The following is an 8,047-nucleotide window of genomic DNA, read 5'->3' as shown; positions in this document are numbered from 1 at the left end:
CCCCTTTGTTCTCGAGGAACTACGAAGGTCATGGAGGAGGATCCTTCAGGAGCAAACATTAGGATGCCCTTGAACATTTTGAAATTTTGAAATTTGTGTTGGCAGGCAGGTGGGGTCAAATGACCATGGAGTGCCGTTGATGGCTCCTCTTTTTGCCAATGAGTCTGCCAGCTCATTAAAGTGTTTGTCTTGGCCTGGCACACGTGAGTGGCCTCTGACCTTTTTCCAGTAAATCTGTAGGTTGTGTGAAGTCACGAGGTGATCACAAGCCATGAAAAGGTCTTTGTGTTTTACTGGTTTGTTGTTGCAATTGCGGAAGTCTTTTTGTTTCCACAACGCAAGGTGGCAAATGAAGCTTAGTCTAGCATAGTTGGAGTCTGTGCAGATGAATTAGGTTTGAATGGAGTGTTTTACTGCAGTTTGCAGTGTGAGCAGAATGCCAGCGATTTTAGAGTATTGGGATGTTTGCGATCCTAAGCTGAAATTGAAAGTTTGTTGCTCTTTGTCTTGGAGCAGAACGAGGCCAACACCTGCTTTGCATGTTGTGTCATGGTGGAAGCAACATCCATCTACATAGACAGTGGTCATTCTTTGGCAAATGTTTTCATCAAAATAATGGCGGTTTGGATGTTCTATAATCGTGATTGTTTCAACTGGGGTTTCAGTTATTGGCACATCTTGCGTGCATTGTTGGCAGGCTGCYAGGTCTGTGCCTAAAGGTGACTTTTTATTTTGGCCATAAAGGATTTGTAGGTCAAAATTTTGAAGGACCATGAGCCAAGATGCAACACGAGCATTTGTTACCACACCATCTCTAATGCGTTGACTATTGAGAAAGGTTACTGGTTGGTGTTGGGTTTCACCGATGACCTTTTGGCCTCCTAGGTAGCTGGAGAAATGTTTCACTGCCCAGACTGTGGACAGGAGAGCTTTCTCACAGTCAGAGTACTTTAGTTCTGGACCTGCTAGTGTCTTACTAGCGTAGGCTACAACACTTTTGTCACAGTCGTGTATCTGGTACAGACCAGCGCTTAAGCAGTGAGCTGAGAAGCCCACTTCAAGATGGAACTCTTTGCTGTGGTCTAGGTAGACCAGGCATGGGGCTGAGCACAGTTTGGCTTTGAGACCGTCCATAGCTAGTTGCTGTGTCTCAGTCCAAGTAAAAGGGACGTCCTTTTTAAGGAGTTCTGTCAGTGGTTTAGCCAGATCTGCGTAGTTTTCTAAAAACTGTCGGGAGTAGTTGCAAACTCCAAGTAAACTGTGCAGCTCTGTGAGGTTGGAGGGTGTTTTAATGGTAGTTATGCCTTGGGTTCTGCTTAGTTGAGGCTGTACGTCGTTAGGGCCAACTAGCAGACCGACATAGTTGACTTTGGTTTTGCACCAATGACATTTCAAAAGTGAGATTTTGGCACCAACTGATGTTAGTTGGTCAAGAATGTGTTCGATCTCAGCTAGATGAGAGTCTAAAGTAGGTTGTCAGAGGAGGATGTCATCCACATAAATAAGGGTTCCCCTTTCGTTTGAATCAGGGCAAGCCTTATTTAAGAAGATGTTGAACTCCGCCGGGGAGTTGGCATAGCCGAAGGGGCACCTGGTAAAGGTGTACTGGCGGCTAGTGAAGGTGAAAGCTAGCTTGTGTTGGTCTGCTATGTGTACTGGAATTGTCCAGAACCCAGAGGCAACATCAAGTGTTGAAAAGTATTTTGCATCTCTTACCTTTGGTAGTTCCTGATGGAGTTGGGTCATTGGCCACCTGGATAACATAACATGTTGGTTCAGTTTCCTGCAGTCAATGGTGAGTCTCCATTTACCGTTTGGTTTCAAAACAGGCCATAAAGGAGCCGAATAGGTACTGTTACAGGGCCTTATTATGCCTTTGTCTAAGAGATTGTCAATGATTTCCTGGACCGGTTCATAAGCGGCCAAGGGGATTTTGTACTGCCTGATGTAGGTAGGTGGTGAGTCAGGAGGAGTTGGGATGTGGACTGTGTGGGTTGAGGTTAGTCCACAGTCCAGTGAGTCTATTGAAAATGAGTCTTTATATTTTAAGAGGGCCTGACAAAGTTTTTCTCTTTCTTCATCTGTTTCAAGTGCGTCTGCTTGAGCAACCACTTGGTCTATTTGGGATTCGACCGATACTGGTGTCGACTCAGGAGGAGGAGACTCTACAGTGTTGTCTGGAGTCTTGATTGATTGGCACACTGATAGGACATCGTACGTCTTTAGCACCAGTTTGTCTTTTTCTGTTAGGTCAGCACGGTGTACTGAGTCTTGGTTAAGGTGAATGGCTGGGAACAAGGCAACAATCTAAGAGGGTTTTGTGTACAAAACCTGTTCGGTTTGTTGGTCTAGTAGTAAGTTTTGCGGGAGCCCCACTAGGAAGGGAATGGTCAGTTCAAAGTCATGAAACATAGTATTGATTAGCCAACCTAGTGGGGTGTTTYTAGGTATTAAGATCTCTTCTCTGTTTGTATTACAAACTGGGAGGTTAGTGACTCTAGAGTCTAGGCTCATAAGGGGCGTGGCATCCAGTAAGAGTCCTAGCTCTATGAAAGTTGGAGATGGCTGAAAGACAGCTTGTGAATGATTGAGGGTTTGGTCTGGCAGGATGTGTATCCTGACAGGTTTGTTTTGAGTGTGTGGAGGTATCAAGATATTTTGGTTGTTGGCAATCTGACAGACTTCAGGGATTGTTTGTCCCGCCTTCAGGTTGCTTGCACTGGGAACGTCATAAGTTTGGTTGATGGCTGTTAAGGACCACAACATTTGGTTAACTGTTTCTACTTGTACAGCTAGTTTTACAAGTAGGTCACAACCTAAGTACATGGAATGAGGTAAGTTTGGGACCACGAGGAATGAGTGTGTTCGTTCTCTGCGGTTCCAACTTAGTGGGAGAGCGACAGCTCCTACTGCTGGTAGGATGCTGTGTGAATTTGGTTCAGCTGGAAAATGGAACTTCTTCTGTATTAGATGAAGTTTTGGGTAGTTTTGGGTCAGTGTATTGTACAGCTCTTGTGTATCGTACAGCTCTTGGCTGATTGCCGATTTGTCTGACCATAATGAAAGGAAAACATCAGTTCATGGGTACTTTGCACCTTTAAGCCATCCATTACCTGTGGTAGGTAATGTTCAGTGGATGGTGAGGGCAAAAGTGTGCAGAGAAAGGTGTCACTCTTTCGTGAACTCAGGTTAAGTGGTTGGGCCTCTTGGTCTGATGCACTGTCTGATTGAGGTGTGTTGACACCATCAAGGGAGTTGGTCTTGGATGGTGTATGGGGTGTGTTTTCATTTCTTTCTAGGGCAAAGCATTGTGCATCTGTTTCAGTAGGAAATGTTATTGAGAGGGGCTTTCTTTCCTGGACCCAAACCTTGAGATTTTTGCAATCGATCAAAGGCTGGAAACAGTTCAAAAGATCCTGTCCGACGAGAAAGGGAATGGATTCAAAAGGAGACATGTACACTGGGTGTACGAGAGTCATGGGGCCTATCTGTAGTTCCACCAAAGCAACTGAAGTGATGGTGGTGTCAGAAGGAGTATAAGGTTAGATTTCTAACACACAGGGTTGGAGAGACAATCTCTGGTTAGCGCGGTAGACTGTGGCTTGTAGCTTCTTGAACAAGCTGGAGGACATCAAAGTCACATCCGCGGCCGTGTCGAAGAGCTTCATGGCTCAAAGTCCCTTCTAAGGTAAGTGACAGGTAGAGTTTCCGTGCGACTTCCTTTTCAGTTAGATCACATAGAAACTGTTGGACTGGTGGTTCCACTGGGAACCTAGGAYTATCATCGATTGAGGTTAAGTCCTCTTGATCTGTTTGGACCACTAAGACTGCGCTGGGAGAGTTTGAGTCTTCTTCCAGCGGTTCTATGTCAGGGGTAGCTGACACAGAGTTGTCACCGGTGTCCATAGAGTCTGAGGTGTCCTCAATGTCAACCGATGGAGGTGTTAAGTCGGTGGTTTCTATTTTAAGAACCTGGTTGGAGTCTTCTTGAGGCTCGGGTTCAGGTTCTTTGGAATAAATAGATAGAATATCTGCCTTTTTATTTTTGTTCTTCTTTTTGAAATATTTTTCAATGACTCTTTGAATTAAGTCATCAGAGACCTGACCCTGAGTTTTAGACTTTTCATCTTGGGGCTTAGGTGAATGTTTTCCTTTTTCAGGTAGATCACGGCGTTGGCGTGAGTGTTCAAACTCTCGCCGTGGGCGTCAGTCCTGGTAGGGCCTCTGAGGATAATCATGTTTTTCATACCTTTGTCTCTGATTGGGAAAACGTCTGTCCTTGGTAGCCTCCTCTGTAGCTTGACTTATGGGGAGGTCTACCTTGTCTAGAGTCTGGGTGTCTGTGTGAGTCTTTGCTCGGTGGGGATCTGTCGGGGCGGAACTGTGATTTCCAGCCCATCTTGGGTGAGGAGGAGGCCGATTTGACTCTGTTTGAGTCAGGTCTGGCTGTGGCTCCTTCCAGTTCTAATGCCATGTCTCTTGTGTCCAATGCTAGGACTGCACTTGGCTCTGTTTGTCTATGTTGCCTGACTTTTTGGAAAGCTAGGCAAGCGTATTCACGCAAGTTTTGAATAGAGGTTTGTGTTGGGGTTCACCGTAACACCTAGCTGTTGTTTTACAGAGAAATGTAAGTTCTGAACAAACAGAGCTTTGAAGTTTAGGTCACGTTCCATGTCAGGGTAATTTCTGGGCCCAAAAATGCATGCAAAAGCCTGGAGTAAAATTTATTGGGATTTTCGTTCGGCCCCTGTTTGAAAGTCATGGCCAAAGTCAGTCCTGTCTGATGAGAAAAGTCTGAATACTCCTGCTCAATGGCTAGACACAAACTGTTCCATTCGGATTTTGTTAGAGGGGTCTGACAGTCAAGAAACTTACCAAACTCACAGTTAGAGGTGAGCTTCATTAGGTAGATCTTGTCTTCGACCGTAGTTTCAGGGTAATCTCTGCTTTAAAAAATTCCACGTCATTTAAGTAAGCTCTGCTGTCATGTGATGTCCAGGTGTCGGGTCAAAACGAGGGAAATTTAGGGCTATTTTGTGTAGATGGTGAGAAGTAGGTCTACGTGAAGGGTAGGATCTCAGCTGATGAGGTGAGGGGTGACAGGATTTAGCAGAAATAAACCCAGGGTGCAGGCAGGCTTCAAAAGTAGAACAAAAGATTTATTAAAGTAACAAAAACTGCTGTAGAGACAGCTCAAACTTACAGGGACTCTCAAGGATCACACAAGCAGGGGGAACAGAACACAATGAACCGACTGAGACAAGACAGGACTTAAATACACTGACAACTAATGGATGAACTGAAAACACCTGGTGAGAAACACGAGGGTGACAATCGGACTAATGGGGAGCAGCTGGGCTTAGACACACTGGGAACATAGAAACACTAGGAAAACCAAGGTGAAAACTGACAAACCATGACAGTACCCCGCCCTTAACGATCGTCTCCCGACAATCAACAAGGAGAGGGCACGGAACAAGGGGTGACAGGACAAAACAAACTCAAAGACAAAACACAAAAGTCCATGGGAAACAGACAGAAAAATCATCCCACACAGGGCAAGAGTCCAGGGGGATGACCAGGGAACCACCCATGGCGAGACCTCACAGGAGCAGACGCCGAGCCCCAGGAGGAGGCGGAGGCAGATGCAGAGCCACAGGAGGAGGCGAGAGCAGACGCAGAGCCACAGGAGGAGGCGGGAGCAGATGCAGAGCCACAGGAGGTGGCGGGAGCAGACGCAGAGCCACAGGAGGAGGCGGGAGCAGACGCAGAGCCACAGGAGGAGGCGGGAGCAGACGCAGAGCCAAGGGAGGAGGCGGGAGCAGACACGGAGCCAAGGGAAGAGGTGGGAGCATACGCGGAGCCAAGGGAGGAGGCGGAAGCAGACGTGGAGCCAAGGGAGGGGGCGGGAGCAGACGTGGAGCCAAGGGAGGAGGCGGGAGCCGAAAAAACCCCTCGAGAGCCGCTTCTCTCGGAGGAGAGATCCCCGAGAGACGGGCAGCCGCCTCAGCCAACTCTTTTCTGCACTGCAGAAAAATCTCATTCATGTCCAAAAAAATATTCTTGCCTGCAGGCTGGGTACTTGGTCGGTTCATTATGACAGGATTTAGCAGAAATAAACCCAGGGTGCAGGCAGGCTCCAAAAGTAGAACAAAAGATTTATTAAAGTAACAAAAACTGCTGTAGAGACAGCTCAAACTTACAGGGACTCTCAAGGATCACACAAGCAGGGAGAACAGAACACAATGAACAGACACAAGACTGAGACAAGACAGGACTTAAATACACTGACAACTAATGGATGAACTGAAAACACCTGGTGAGAAACRCGAGGGTGACAATCAGACTAATGGGGAGCAGCTGGGCTTAGACACACTGGGAACATAGAAACACTAGGAAAACCAAGGTGAAAACTGACAAACCATGACANGTGACAATCAGACTAATGGGGAGCAGCTGGGCTTAGACACACTGGGAACATAGAAACACTAGGAAAACCAAGGTGAAAACTGACAAACCATGACAAGGGGTCTTGTCCTCATGCATCTGTGGTGTCAGGAGTTTGAATGTGATGTCTCTAGTATCTTTCAGTTAGTGGCATGTACTCACCTGAACGTCCATCTATGGGGCCAAGCGGTTGAGTGTGACGTCTATGGTCTCCTCCCATTGACGGCACGTACTCACCTGGGCATTCATCTCTTCCTTCTTGTCTGTCATCTTGATCTGAAGAAGAAGATCCAGCTGCCAGGTTGGTGACTGGAGTCGGTGGTCCTGCTCTGTGGCAAAGATCAAACCTGGTAGTGGTAAGAGGTTTACTTGTCAAAGTTCTAATTCTGTCTTGGGCTTGGTCATGCTGTTGCACCAGCAAGTGGTATTTATAGTCAAGGTCAGACAGCTGTTGCTTCAAGCTGCTAATTGTCCTCTGGTCAGTGTGTTGTTGTTCAGAAAACGTCTGGGCGTGTCTACCGGTTTTGTCAAGCTGTTCATAAAGGTTGGCGGTCAAGTTTGAAGCGGTTTTGTTGTCTATTTGGAGATCTCTAAAGGCTACTCTCAGGCCTGTCAGTTCTTCATTTTGTTGGTCTAGCTCCATTTGTACATGTTGATACTTTGTTTGAAGTTGCTGGTATTCATCAGTTGTTTTAGTTGTGTTAAGTTTTAGAGAAGCTAGTTCAATCTTTAGCTTGGCCACTTCTGAGGTTAATGTTTGCAACTCTTGTTGTTTTCGGGATATTTCAGCGCAAAGTTGTGCGTTTTGATCTTTCTCTGCCTGTAACTGTACATAGTGGGTTTCATTTACTGTATGTTGGTTACAGCAAGTTTTGCAGTTATTAACTCTGTTTTTGTCTGATTTAGTTCAACCTGTAGTTGAGCTTTCTCCTGGTTTAAGGCTTCTGTCTCGTTCTGTTTCAGATGTAGGTGTGACAGAAGTAGTTTACGTTCAGATCGTTCTAAATCCAGGTTTCGTTCAAACTGAGTTTGTTTGTCTTTCAGTGTGTCCAAGTTTTCATTCTGTTTTTGAATCTTTATGCTTGCTTGCGATATTAGTTTGTCAGCAATCTTCAAACAAGTTGCTAAGATGCAAGCTAGACTCCCTAGCACTTTGTGGGATTCCTTATCTTTAAGTTTAGAATCGAGGGCTGCTGATATTAACTCCTGTTGTTCAGTACTCCTGTATCATTTGACAGAAGCTGTTCCAGATATCCAGGGAGTATTGATGAGGTGAGTGTGATCAGGGCCTGCTCTAAAGGTTCAAGTGTCTCAGAAGCCCCCTTTGTTTCAGGCTTGGTTAAGGAGGGTTCTGTTTTAGAGGCTGGATCAGCCATCTTGTTTGTTGTTTGACTTAAAGATAAGCTTCAACAGTTGGCTTTAAGTTTGTACAAAAGGGTTAAATGTTTAAAAGTTAGGCTTGGTCGAACAATACGATACTTTAGTTGAATGTGTGATGCTTAAGTAAACAATAAACTTAGAAGAAGGGAGCGGGAGATCGACAGGCGGATTGGCGCAGCGTCTGCTGTAAAGCGGGCGCTGTACCGGTCCGTCGTGGTGA

Source organism: Austrofundulus limnaeus, unplaced genomic scaffold (assembly GCF_001266775.1).
Source record: "Austrofundulus limnaeus strain Quisiro unplaced genomic scaffold, Austrofundulus_limnaeus-1.0 Scaffold579, whole genome shotgun sequence".
In the NCBI taxonomy this organism is placed as follows: Eukaryota; Metazoa; Chordata; class Actinopteri; order Cyprinodontiformes; family Rivulidae; genus Austrofundulus; species Austrofundulus limnaeus.
The sequence above is the reverse complement of the archived record's forward strand: the minus strand, read 5'-3'. Positions refer to the sequence as shown.